Below are 15,056 nucleotides of genomic sequence, written 5' to 3'. Positions count from 1 at the left end.
GCGCATTGACATCTCCTGCTATCCCATAGCGACACTCCCCGAGAAACAACGACCCGTTTCTCCTTGTAACATTAAAGCGCCTCAGTTCGTGACCTAACCTCGGCTCCCTCCTTGCCACACATTAACACTTGATTTCCAGGCACATTTTAACGGTTCTCTTCCTGCCACACGAAGGCAGCTCAGTCCAAAACAGACAACAGCCAACTTCCCGATACACGTCAGCGGTTCCCTACCAGACTCTCACCGGCTGTTCAATACCTGATATGACAGCTCGCTTCTCAACACAAGATGTAGACTCTTCCTTACACACAGCACCGAAGCATTCTGATAATTGCCGCTCTGTCGCTGAAAACTTTCGGTGGTTCACTTCCCGACATATTATAACGATTCAGTCTCTACGACGTACTAGCTCTTCATCCCCTGATACATGTCGGGTCACTGCCTGACGTACGACGACGGCTCTCTCCTTGAAATTCGGTGGCTTGTTTGCTCCCTGACACACGTCAGCAGCTCACTCCCCATCTATTGACGGTTGATTGGTCCCTAAAGCACCCGGACATACGATTGTGGGTCAGTTCCTGTCAAATATATCTGAATATTCCCTGACAACTACAGCCATTCACTCCCTGACATACTACAGCGATTCACTCCCTGACATACTACAGCGATTCACTCACCGAAAATCCACACCGACTCATTCAGCGATACACATGTTTCAATCCTCGACTCTAAACGACGGCTGGATCCTTTATATATCAAAACGACTAGCTCTCCCAGACAAATGTTAAGTCATTTTTTCCCTGACAGAGGAGGTCAGCTCAGTCCCAGACACACGGCGACGGCTAACATCATGACACATAGATCAGTTCGCACTAACAAACCTAAGTATTTTATTCCCTGACTACAACTCATTCCCTGATACACAACGCTCGCTCACTCCTTGACGAAATACGAAGACTCACTCCGTAACGTTAATCATGGCTTCTGTGGTGTAGCGTTCCTGACCGTGATTCATTCACGGGCTGCCCAGGATCGAGCGCATTGGTTCGAATCCTGGTTACAGCAGTCGGTCCACATTCAACCCAGCTTGGTCCACGGTCAACCCAGCTGTTCATCCATCCCCAGCGGGTGGTCGATAAAAAAGGTACCTGACTCAGACTAGGGTATATATATATATATATATATATATATATATATATATATATATATATATATATATATATATATATATATATATATATACATATATTTTTTTTTTTTTTTTTTTTTTTATACTTTGTCGCTGTCTCCCGCGTTTGCGAGGTAGCGCAAGGAAACAGACGAAAGAAATGGCCCAACCCACCCCCATACACATGTATATACACACGTCCACACACGCAAATATACATACCTACACAGCTTTCCATGGTTTACCCCGGACGCTTCACATGCCTTGATTCAATCCACTGACAGCACGTCAACCCCTGTATACCACATCGCTCCAATTCACTCTATTCCTTGCCCTCCTTTCACCCTCCTGCATGTTCAGGCCCCGATCACACAAAATCCTTTTCACTCCATCTTTCCACCTCCAATTTGGTCTCCCTCTTCTCCTCGTTCCCTCACCTCCGACACATATATCCTCTTGGTCAATCTTTCCTCACTCATTCTCTCCATGTGCCCAAACCATTTCAAAACACCCTCTTCTGCTCTCTCAACCACGCTCTTTTTATTTCCACACATCTCTCTTACCCTTACGTTACTTACTCGATCAAACCACCTCACACCACACATTGTCCTCAAACATCTCATTTCCAGCACATCCATCCTCCTGCGCACAACTCTATCCATAGCCCACGCCTCGCAACCATACAACATTGTTGGAACTACTATTCCTTCAAACATACCCATTTTTGCTTTCCGGGATAATGTTCTCGACTTCCACACATTTTTCAAGGCTCCCAAAATTTTCGCCCCCTCCCCCACCCTATGATCCACTTCCGCTTCCATGGTTCCATCCGCTGACAGATCCACTCCCAGATATCTAAAACACTTCACTTCCTCCAGTTTTTCTCCATTCAAACTCACCTCCCAATTGACTTGACCCTCAACCCTACTGTACCTAATAACCTTGCTCTTATTCACATTTACTCTTAACTTTCTTCTTCCACACACTTTACCAAACTCCGTCACCAGCTTCTGCAGTTTCTCACATGAATCCGCCACCAGCGCTGTATCATCAGCGAACAACAACTGACTCACTTCCCAAGCTCTCTCATCCCCAACAGACTTCATACTTGCCCCTCTTTCCAAGACTCTTGCATTTACCTCCCTAACAACCCCATCCATAAACAAATTAAACAACCATGGAGACATCACACACCCCTGCCGCAAACCAACATTCACTGAGAACCAATCACTTTCCTCTCTTCCTACACGTACACATGCCTTACATCCTCGATAAAAACTTTTCACTGCTTCTAACAACTTGCCTCCCACACCATATATTCTTAATACCTTCCACAGAGCATCTCTATCAACTCTATCATATGCCTTCTCCAGATCCATAAATGCTACATACAAATCCATTTGCTTTTCTAAGTATTTCTCACATACATTCTTCAAAGCAAACACCTGATCCACACATCCTCTACCACTTCTGAAACCACACTGCTCTTCCCCAATCTGATGCTCTGTACATGCCTTCACCCTCTCAATCAATACTCTCCCATATAATTTACCAGGAATACTCAACAAACTTATACCTCTGTAATTTGAGCACTCACTCTTATCCCCTTTGCCTTTGTACAATGGCACTATGCACGCATTCCGCCAATCCTCAGGCACCTCACCATGAGTCATACATACATTAAATAACCTTACCAACCAGTCAACAATACAGTCACCCCCTTTTTTAATAAATTCCACTGCAATACCATCCAAACCTGCTGCCTTGCCGGCTTTCATCTTCCGCAAAGCCTTTACTACCTCTTCTCTGTTTACCAAATCATTTTCCCTAACCCTCTCACTTTGCACACCACCTCGACCCAAACATCCTATATCTGCCACTCTGTCATCAGACACATTCAACAAACCTTCAAAATACTCATTCCATCTCCTTCTCACATCACCACTACTTGTTATCACCTCCCCATTTACGCCCTTCACTGAAGTTCCCATTTGCTCCCTTGTCTTACGCACCCTATTTACCTCCTTCCAGAACATCTTTTTATTCTCCCTAAAATTTACTGATAGTCTCTCACCCCAACTCTCATTTGCCCTTTTTTTCACCTCTTGCACCTTTCTCTTGACCTCCTGTCTCTTTCTTTTATACTTCTCCCACTCAATTGCATTTTTTCCCTGCAAAAATCGTCCAAATGCCTCTCTCTTCTCTTTCACTAATACTCTTACTTCTTCATCCCACCACTCACTACCCTTTCTAAACAGCCCACCTCCCACTCTTCTCATGCCACAAGCATCTTTTGCGCAATCCATCACTGATTCCCTAAATACATCCCATTCCTCCCCCACTCCCCTTACTTCCATTGTTCTCACCTTTTTCCATTCTGTACACAGTCTCTCCTGATACTTCTTCACACAGGTCTCCTTCCCAAGCTCACTTACTCTCACCACCTTCTTCACCCCAACATTCACTCTTCTTTTCTGAAAACCCATACTAATCTTCACCTTAGCCTCCACAAGATAATGATCAGACATCCCTCCAGTTGCACCTCTCAGTACATTGACATCCAAAAGTCTCTCTTTCGCACGCCTGTCAATTAACACGTAATCCAATAACGCTCTCTGGCCATCTCTCCTACTTACATAAGTATACTTATGTATATCTCGCTTTTTAAACCAGGTATTCCCAATCATCAGTCCTTTTTCAGCACATAAATCTACAAGCTCTTCACCATTTCCATTTACAACACTGAACACCCCATGCATACCAATTATTCCCTCAACTGCCACATTACTCACCTTTGCATTCAAATCACCCATCACTATAACCCGGTCTCGTGCATCAAAACCGCTAACACACTCATTTAGCTGCTCCCAAAACACTTGCCTCTCATGATCTTTCTTCTCATGCCCAGGTGCATATGCACCAATAATCACCCACCTCTCTCCATCAACTTTCAATTTTACCCATATTAATCGAGAATTTACTTTCTTACATTCTATCACATACTCCCACAACTCCTGTTTCAGGAGTATTGCTACTCCTTCCCTTGCTCTTGTCCTCTCACTAACCCCTGACTTCACTCCCCAGACATTTCCAAACCACTCTTCCCCTTTACCCTTGAGCTTCGTTTCACTCAGAGCCAAAACATCCAGGTTCCTTTCCTCAAACATACTACCTATCTCTCCTTTTTTCACATCTTGGTTACATCCACACACATTTAGGCATCCCACTCTGAGCCTTCGAGGAGGATGAGCACTCCCCGCGTGACTCCTTCTTCTGTTTCCCATTTTAGAAAGTTAATACAAGGAGGGGAGGATTTCCGGCCCCCCGCTCCCGTCCCCTCTAGTCGCTTTCTACGACACGCGAGGAATACGTGGGAAGTATTCTTTCACCCCTATCCCCAGGGATAATATACATATATATACACACACACACACACACACACACACACATATACATATGAAAAATGTAAGAAACAATTTAGAAAACAAACTTTTAGCTTGAAATGAATGAAAAAATGAACGTCACATAATGGTTCAACCTCTGGCTATGGAAAAGGAAATGTACAATTTATTCACACAAACGTCAAATGCAGTTCTCATCAATTTCACCACTGAATCAATAAGCTTCAATGTCTAAGCTACATTTTTCTCCAACTTCACTATTTTCTTGTCAAAACACCATGCATGAAAACTATCACTCCTGTAACACAACTATAAACATTTACTTCCCCTTTAAAAAGTTCTGGGGAAGTCTGTCTCGATACACTGCGGCGAGGCGACGCGACGCTGACACAATCACTGTCACAATATCACTTCTGCCTCCCTCCAAGCGTTGTTTCAGGGAATAATTCCGGGTTGCTGAAGTGCCGCATAGGCTGGCACGATAGCCCGGGCCACATCGAAGACGTTATGAGCCCGGCCGTTGTCCACAGATTCGAACGCAGCGTCGAGTCTCCTTAGAAGTCGTCCAGGCATCAGGCCTCGGAATCGAGCTTGCTTGCGCTGACGACACCCACTGGTCGTCGACGTCATGACATACATATATATATATATATATATTCTATATCGTGAGTGGGATAACCCTGATTAAGGCCTCAGCTGCCCATGCCGTCTCAGCTAACATAAGAAAAAAAAATCTTGACTCGGTACAAGGGCCGCCTCCCTGGCAACAGTGGGTAGCTCACTCCATGTCACACATCGGTCTCTGACACAAGGTGGCAGCTCACTCCCTGTTGCTCGAAGGTGTCTCAGTCCCTGACACAAGACGGAAGCTTATTCCCTGTAACAAGTCGGTGGCTGCTCCAGTTCGTTAGCTCATTCTCTGAAACAAGACATATTAAGGCGACTCTCTCCTTGACACAAGACAGACTCGCTCCTCGACACACTCGCTTTCTCACTCTGACACATAACGACGGTAAACTCCCTGAAACATTAAAACCTCTCTCTCTCTCTCTCTCTCTCTCTCTCTCTCTCTCTCTCTCTCTCTCTCTCTCTCTCTGACGCGTTATCGGCTTATTTCCTGACTAGGGACTGCATTTCATTACCTGACGCAGATCGAAAGCTCCCTCTCCAGCGCAAAACATTTGCATATTCACTGACACTCACTACAACGGCTCACTGTCAAACAAAACTATGCTGCTAGGCGATGGCACATTCCATGGCACAAGACGGCAGCTAACACCCTTTCACACTTGGATGGTTGACTCCGTGTTAAAGGTCGTTGTCCGACTCCCTGACACAAGTCAGCATCTCACTCCTTGTCATACGAATGTGGCTAACTCCCTGACACAACATGGCAGTTTATCTATTACCACAACTCTGTGGCTCATTTCCCGACACAAAGTGACAGCTTACTCCTTGCAACAATAAGACGACAGCTCACTACTTGTCTAAAATCGACGGATTATTTCCCAACACACGGCGACGACTCAATATCTGACAAATATTGACGGTTCCCTCCTAATGACAATAAGCGACTCGGTTTCAAACACAATGACAACTCGTTTCTTGGCACAAATCGGCGTCTGACACCACAGCATCTGTTGGTGGTGCTTTCCCTGAAACACGAGGGCAACCGACTTCAAAACAGACGACATTGGACAACTCCCTGATACTCGTCAACACCTTTGTACCAGACTCTCGTAGGCAGTTCAGTCCGTGACAATGTGTGAAAGTTTGCTTTCTAACATACGAAAGCGAGTCATTCCCTGACATGGCGGAGGGTTATTGCCTGACACGACGACAGCAGCTAACTCCATACCTCAATCCTTGACAAAAGACGGTACCTCACTTCTTATCACACGTGAGTGGATGACTCCCTAACCCAAGACGTTAACGCTCTCCCTTCCCTACGTCGGCGACTAACTCCCTAACACAAGACGGCAGCTCACTCCGTCATACGTGCATGATTTAATCCCTGACAACATGGCTGCCTGCTCCGTGTCTTAGCTGTGTGGTTCATTCCCTGGTACAAGACGACAGCTCATATCCTGCTTGACCTCGGTAGTTCATTCCCTGCCACATCGTATCACACTAGTACGACTCACTGTAAACACGACGGCAGCTCAATCCTTAGCGAACATCGACGGCTCATTTCTTGGCGCATGAGAGAGACTCACTCCTTTACAAACAGCGACGGGTCTATCCTTGTAATTTATGTTCTCGAATCACTTCCTGACACACGGCGGTAACTCAATCCAAAATAAACACGACGGCCAACTCCCTCATACACGTTGATGGTTCACTGACAAACTCTCACCAGCAGTTCAGTTCCCGACACGAGATTATTGCTGGCTCACTAACACAGAGCGACTCACATCCTGGCACCTGGTCATCTGACGTATGACGGCGGTTCACTCCCCAACACGTGACGTCGGCTTGATCCAAAATGCAAAATGACAGCGGACCCTTACACTCGTCTGCACCTCATTCCCTGACACACGTCTCCAACACACGTCAGCGGCTCAGTTCATGAAAAGCGGTGACGGCTCACTCCCTAAGCCTTGATGGTGGTACGCAACCTGGAGCACTCACACACACGACTATTGTTCACTCTCTAACACACTGCAGAGGAACATTTCTGATACAATGAAGAGACTCATTCCTTGAAAGACAACTACTCACTCCCTTACACACGCTCTGGGTTAAAACCTGACGCAAAACGACCGCTGACTCCCTGACAAATGCCAATAATCATTTCTCTGACTAAAGGACAGCAGCTCACATCTTGCCACCTAACAGCTGATCACTTCCTGACACATTAAAACCGATTACTCCTTGACCAAATTAGCGGTTCATTTCCTGACTAAGGACGGCACAACGAAGGTTCACTTCACGAAACATTGAATGTGCTCGCTCCCTGATAAAACCTCAAGTCGATCATTCCCAACTCACAATGCCGGCTCGCTCAGTAACGCAAACGGAGGCTTCCACCATGACACAAAGCATCGGCTTATTCCCATACACTCTACAGCGCCTCACTCTACGGCACAGGAAGGCAGCTCCCTTCATGCATCTCGTCGCTTATTCACCCTCTGGCACAAATATGCAACTCAATCACTGCCAAACTTAGGTGGCTCACTCCTTGAACCCCAGCCGGCAGCTTACTCCCTGCCACACGTCTGTGGCTCATTACCTGATCCCAGCCGGCAGCTTACTACCTGCCACACGTCGGTGGCCCACTCCCTGACCCCAGCCGGCAGCCTACTCCCTGCTATACGTCAGTGGTTCACTCCCTGACCCCAGCCGGCAGCCTACTCCTTGCCACAAGTCGGTGACTCACTCCGACACAAGATAGCTTACTCTCTATTTCTCGAGAGTGGCTTACTCTCTGACACATGACGGAAGCTCACTCCCTGTCACATAGTTTTAAACAATCACTTCATATCAGTATTTACGCAGGAGGAAAATGCAAACATTTCCGTTCCAGAGCAATCTTACAGGGAGACGAAAGCGGGAAGCTATGCGATATGAAGATAAATTTGATGTTTTGAAACAAATAGAACGATTAAAAGTAACCAAGAGTTCTGGGCCAAATGGTATTTTCGCATGGGTCTTGGAATCAGGCGTAGTTCATCAACAATGGACGACAGAAAATGTTCCCATCTTTAAGAAAGGGGATAGAGCAATTGCCTCTAATTACTGTCTTGTCACCTTGACTCTACTGCAGAGAAATTTCTCGAATCAATTATAGCGGAGAAAATACGGAAACACTCGGAGAATCATGATCTCATTAGGGATTCTCAACATGGGTTTATAAAAGGAATGTCATGTCACACTGACCTTCTCACTTTCTTTGATAAAGTATTTGAAACATGTTGATCAGGGTAAGAGTTATGGGTAAAATCAAGAACACTGATTACAAGCTGGACAATATTACAACTGGCAATACAGAATACGAAGGAGATTTAAGGGTACTGGTGAGCAAGGATCTTAAGCCGCAGCAACAATGTATCAAAGTGTGTAATAAGGCTAATAGGATGTCAGGATTCATTAATAGGACTGTTGGCAATAAAACCCCTGGAGTATTATTGCAACTTTATCTTGCGTTGGCTAGTCTAAATTCGGATTATGAGGTAAAGTTTTTGGCTCCATACTATGGAATTGATATAGAATGTTCAGAAACAGTGCAAAGGCGAATGTCAAAAATGATCCCTGGAATTAGAAACCTCACTTATGAAGGCTAAAAAGACAATTTACACTCACTGAAGAGGAGAAGGGCTAGAGGGGATATGACTGAAGTTTTTAGATAGATGAAGGCATTAATAAACGTAACATGAATAGAGTTCTTTGAATAGAGCCAACGGATACAGGAAGAAATAGATTCAAGTGGGATGAGGGTAAATATTGGTTCGAGAATAGGGTAGTAATTTATAGAACAAGCTGCCAAGTACAGTAGTGGAAGCTAGGTTTTTAGGTAGCTTACAACAAAGGTTGGATGTGTTTATGAGTTCAAGCGGTTGGTTGTAAGATGGACAGACTCAGGACTTCCCTGTCTGGGCCAATAGGCCTCTTGTAGTGTCCTTACTTATGTTCTTATATATCGTCAGCTCTCATCCTGCCACACATCAGTGGTACATACCCTGACTCCCTAGTGCAAGTCACTGACACAGGATGACTCATTCCTTGAAGCATAACTTCTGTTCATACACTGAAACATAAGAGTAACTCGCCCCCAGACATACAATGATAGCTCTCCCTGTAACAACAGTAAAGCAGCTCACTTCCAAGCACAGCAACAGATGACTCCGTCACACGTCGACGCCTGAATCCTTGGCACCTGCTGTGGGATCACTTCCTGACACACTACAATAGATCACTTCTCAACAGACCTGCCGGCCCACTCCCTGACACACGTAGACGGTTCATTCTCAGACAAGTTTGAGGCCTCCTCCTTAACACAAAAGATCTCGTTCTCTTACACATAACGGCGATTCAGGCTGTTATAAAACGTCGTCTCATTTCCAGTAACATCCGTCCTTTATCATGCTGACACGTCATAGCGATTCAATCCCTAACATACGTCAGCATCTCAATCCCTGACGCATGTTGGCGGATCACTCCCGCATACACGACAGCGGCCCGATCCAAAACACACAACGGCGTCTCATTCCCTGATATTCGAGGCCCCATTTCGTGTTACACGTCAGCTGTTGTCTGACATACGTTAGCGGCTCATTTCCTGACAAACGCAGGGGTTCACTCCTAACCCTTGACGTTAGTTTTCTCCCTGGTTGACTTCCTGAAACACTACGCCCTAATATATCACAGCTACTTGCTCCCTAACACAATACAGACTCATTCCCCAAGACACAAGCTGGCTTACTCCCTGACGCACAAGGATGACTCACTCATGACATATCAAAACGGCACTTTCCCTTAGAAACATATGCGGTTCGTTCTTTGATAAAGGACGACAGATCATTCCTTGACACACAACGAAGACTCACTACCTGACTTGCAACGATGACTCACTTCCTGACAAACTTCTGAGAATCACTGGCTGACGCACGACGGTGGCGCATTATGAGAGGCAGGATGAATGCTCGTTCCCTAGCGCAAAACATCGGTAACTCCTTGCCTCACTGCAGCAGCTCACTCCCCGACACGTGGATGGCCGACTTCCTGATCTAAGACGGCAACTTACTCCTTGACAAGAGCAGCTCACTCCCTGCCAAAACACCGTGGCACATTCCCTGACACAAAACGACAACACGCTCCCTACCTCACGCCAGTGGCTCACTCCCTACCACACCCTGAACCACTCTTTGAAAGACGACCTCGGTTTACTCACACGAGAACGACTGCGTGAGAAACAAGCTCTCTCTCTCTCTCTCTCTCTCTTTCTCTCTCTCTCTCTCTCTCTCTCTCTCTCTCTCTCTCTCTCTCTCTGCGTAAGGTCGAGCCAATTTCAAGCACAACAGCTGTTCATTACCTGACATGTCAGCGCCCGATACCATGACATATATTGTCGGTTCACTCTGACATATGACGGGAGTTCAGTCAAAAAAAAAAAGAAAGCGACGGCCAACTATGTGATATAAATCGGTGGTTCATTCGCCGGCGTACAATCCTTGACAAGATGAAAGTACACAAGTACACTTCCTGACACACAATGGAAATACAATTGATACAAAACTGTGGCTCTTTCACCCACAACCTTCGGCAGTTCACTCCGTAAGACATTCCAGCGAATCAGTCCCAAATGTAAATGCGTCTGTTCCCCGGCACATGTCGGTGGGTTACTCAAGTGTACGAGGGAGGCTCAATCCTTGACACTCGTCAGCATCTCATTACTGATAAACGTCTGACGGCTCAGCTTCTTAACCCTTGACAGTGGTTCGCTTCCTAAAGCACAAAGATAGAGGACCAAGGTTCACTTCCTGACGCACTACAGCTGAACACGACCTGAAATATTAAGTAGACTCATTCCTTGACACGATACAGCAACTCGGCCCTTGACGCACTCGCTGGCTTACTCCCTGAGAAACGATAACTGTTCATTCCGTGACAAAAGACAGTAGCTCACTTCCTAACATATGCCGAAGGCTTACTTCTTGATGCAGAAGGAAGGTTCACTCCCTGACAAATTAAAATCGCTCTCTCCTTGACAGGCTAACCCTCTAAAACACTGCAGCAGCTCACTCCCCTGACACAAGGAGGCAGGTTCACTCCATGCCAAACGTTGGTGGATAGATCCCTGACAAGGATGCAGCACACTCCTCATCACTCACCTGGCTCAACCCTTGACAACACGGGAGCTTGCTTCCTGGCACAACTCGCTTGCTCATTCCGTGACCCAAGGCAACCGTTCACTCCCTTCCTTACCCTGACACACTACTAATTCTCTCTCTGAAACACGTCGGCAATTCATTCCATGGCGTACAACGACAACTCACTCCCTGACACAAAAGAACGACTCATCCGGAGACACAACGACAGCTCCCTCCCTGACAAAAGTCAGATGTCTGATTCCCTGGCTTATGTCGGCAGTTCACTTCGCGGTACACGATGGTAGCTCCTTCCAAAAAAGACAACGACAGCCAACCCTTATATACACGTCGGTGGTTCACTCCCAGGGTCATATCCAGTCAAACATGGGTGACTCACTCCCAAACCCAGCTTACTCCCCGGCACATATCAGTAGCTCATTACCTGACAGAAAACAGCGGTTCGCTCCCTAAAGGAAAACGATGGCCATTAAACAAAACTTCGGCTTATACATTCTCAGACTACAGCTGCTCACTCCTCGACACCAGGAGGCATATCGCTACATGCAACACTCCGGGTCTCACTCCCTGACTCAAAGCAGCAGCTCACCTCCTATCAAACTTTTGTGGCTCATAATTTCTGACCCAAGACATTAGCTTACTCGCTGCGTCGCTGGCTTTCGTCCTGAAGTAATATGGAAGCTCACTCCCTGCCACACATCGACGGCTCACACCCTGACTTCCTATTGCAACTTACTCTCTGACCCACTACGATAGCCCACTCCTTGGCGCATGTAATATGAAAGTGGATGACTTTCAAACAGAACTGTGGCTCACTCCCTGACACGTCAACGACTGAATTCTTGCACATGTTAGGGACTCATTCTCTAACACAGGAGCGATATCCCTCTACACCCGACAAGACGACGCAACTCCTGGCACACCGAAGTGGTTCACATTCAAACACTTGTTACCGGTTCAATCCCTGACACGTTAAGGATTGCTCCCCAAAATACGAGACCGACTCATTTTCTTACACAAAATGACATCTGAGTCTCCAGCAACCTTCGCCATTTCCCTCTGACACATTATAGCGATTCGTTCCCAGACACATGTCGGCGCCTCATTCCCAAACATTTTTCGAAGGTTCACTCACCGATATATAACAGCGGCTCGATCTAAAACACACGACAGCGTCTCACTCCCCGACATGTATCGACGCCTCATCCATGACACTCGTCTGCGGCTGTCTCTGAAACACGTCAGCAGCTCACTCGGAGACAAATGTCGACGGCTCACCCCTGACACAAGACTACAGTTCATTCCGCTACATTTGGGTGGCTCATTCCCGAACGCATTGCGGCAGCTTGGTCCCTGACTTTTGTTGCTTATTAACTGATAAACGTTGGTGGTTTCTCCCTGCCACACCCTGATGGGCTCTTGAAATTAGCTCTCTGAACAACGACGGCAGCTCACTCCTTGACGCACACTGACATGGGAGAGCGACCCACTTCCTGACAAACGACGACGGCTCTCTCTCTCTCTTGTAACATAAAAGCAACTCAGTTTCGCACACAACGGCGGCTCACTCCCTGACACACGACAACGCCTGATCCTTGCCTCGTGTCGGTTCACCCCCTGACACACTACGGCAGCCTAGTCTCCCCGCTTCACGTCGAAGGCTTCTCCCTGCCACGCTACTGCAACTCCCTTTGAACAAAGACGGCGGATCACTCCTTGACGCACATTGATGACATTTCCTGGCAAACAGCTTCAGTTTTCCTCAGTGTAAACTGACGACAACGACGAACTCCCTGATACACGTCGACAGTTCACCACAAGACTCTGGTCGGCGGTTCATTCCACAACATACGACGGTGGCTCACTCTCTGATACTCGTCGGCGCCTCAATTATGGCACAAATCTACAAATGTCTCTGATGCATGCACGTCAGCGGCTCGCTCGCTGACAAACGTAGATGTCTTACACTCTTGACGGTGGTTCGCACCCTAAAGCACCAACACACGAGTGTGGATAACTTCCTAATATACTACCCTGGGACACTCCCTGATACACGGGCCGACTTGCATCCATACAACACCGTTGGAACCATTGTTCTCTGAAACATGAAAACCGCTGGCTCCCTGAAAAGAAGGTAGTAGTTCATTGCCTGACAAAGACCTGCAACTCACTCCCTGATGCACAACGAGGGCATATTCCTTGACTCGTCAATTCTGCGAACTCCCTGACAAACATTTGTAATCCACTCCCTGACACACATCGGCGGCTCATCCCCTGGGGCAATACGATGGCTTACTCAATAAAAAGAAAAACACTGACACACTACAGCGGCTCACTCAACGACTCAAGACTGCAGCTCGTTCTCTGCAACACGTTGGAGGATTTATCCCTGACCCATGACAGCTGCAATCTCACTGCTACACGTCTGTGGCTCACTCTCTGCTAAACGTTGATGCTTCACCTCCTGACACAAGACGAAAGCTCGTACCGTGTCACACGTTTGTGGCTCACCTCTTGACACAAGACGGTGGCTCAGTCCCTGCCCACACGTCGGTGCTTCATCCCCCGACACAGGACGGCAGCCAACACCCCGCCCAAGGTGAGTGGCTCACTCCCTGACGCCGAACGAGTGCTCTCACGTCGGCGTCTTGCCTCGTGCGAGGTCCGGGAAACACTGAGGGTGTGTGGACATGGTGATGGTCCTGCACGGTGAGCAGGATCACCTAACCAACGTTCATGACTAGTGGCTTGGTCATTTGACCCGTAGTTTGACTGGTTCATTGAAAGTGAGCAGTTTCTGGATTTATTGTAATGAAAAACTGATAAAAAGAATTGCTGATGGAATCCAGTCTTAATGACATTCTTATTTAACGTCAATTGCAATGAATTCATCATTGGGCAACCACTGACGAAGACACCAGCACACGAATGGTCGTGCAGCGGTAGTTTGCCTGTTTACATAACCACCTCACTAACACGAATGCCTTCTCTGTGGCAAGGTTCATGGTGCTTTACGAGGGATAACCTCCCCCATACCGTATTAGTAGGTGGCTACATGGTGATACTACAAACAAAAAAAGAAAGAAGCATTACGTACACTTACAAGAGGACCCAAAAACCTCAAAACTATGCCTGATACATAGTTGATCATGTTCAACCTGAGTAAGTGTAGAGTAATATGGATGTGAGAGGAAGAGAGAGAGAGAGAGAGAGAGTGAAAAGCCTCAGTATGAGTGTTATCTAGTTGGAAATAAGGTATAGGAAGCTGTGTGTGAGTTGACATCGTCCGTAACCTGTCACCAAAGTCACATCTGGGGAATGGTAAGGAAGACGCATATGATTATGGAAATATATACAAGTATGGATCATTTCCTGTACAATGGGACACTTCTTAACACACTACAGCGACACTCTCCCTGACGCACACGCTGGTTCACTCCCTGACGCCTCGCATCCATACAATAGCTTTGGGAACACTACTCCCTGAAACATAACCTCTCACTCCCTGTGAAAATTAAGAGATGAATTAACTGACAAATGACTGCAGCTCACTCCCTGATGGTCTCACTCCCTGAGGCATAACGAAGTCTCACTCCCAGATAAACATGTGTGGTTGGGCGACACGTAATATTAGCACTTTGGCCTACCTGGAGATGTTGA

The 15,056-nt window shown here is 46.8% G+C and overlaps 1 protein-coding gene across 12 annotated transcripts in view; it reads right to left on the bottom strand.

Moving 5' to 3' along the window:
• LOC139755950 (uncharacterized) overlaps positions 1-15,056 on the bottom strand; it is a 1,365,710-nt gene that overhangs the window by 1,045,938 nt on the left and 304,716 nt on the right. For 11 of the 12 annotated variants that reach the window (XM_071674738.1, XM_071674744.1, XM_071674745.1 and 8 more), the window contains exon 1: positions 13,908-14,058. The exons of the other annotated variant lie outside the window; for it this stretch is intronic. The gene's annotated coding sequence lies outside the window, so the exon portion shown is untranslated. Of the gene's footprint in view, positions 1-13,907; positions 14,059-15,056 lie in introns of those variants that run through there. 12 annotated transcript variants of the gene reach the window in all.

The sequence above is a fragment of the Panulirus ornatus genome, chromosome 20 (genome assembly GCF_036320965.1).
Source record: "Panulirus ornatus isolate Po-2019 chromosome 20, ASM3632096v1, whole genome shotgun sequence".
Taxonomy (NCBI): domain Eukaryota; kingdom Metazoa; phylum Arthropoda; class Malacostraca; order Decapoda; family Palinuridae; genus Panulirus; species Panulirus ornatus.
This window is presented reverse-complemented; position numbering and strand designations above follow the sequence as displayed.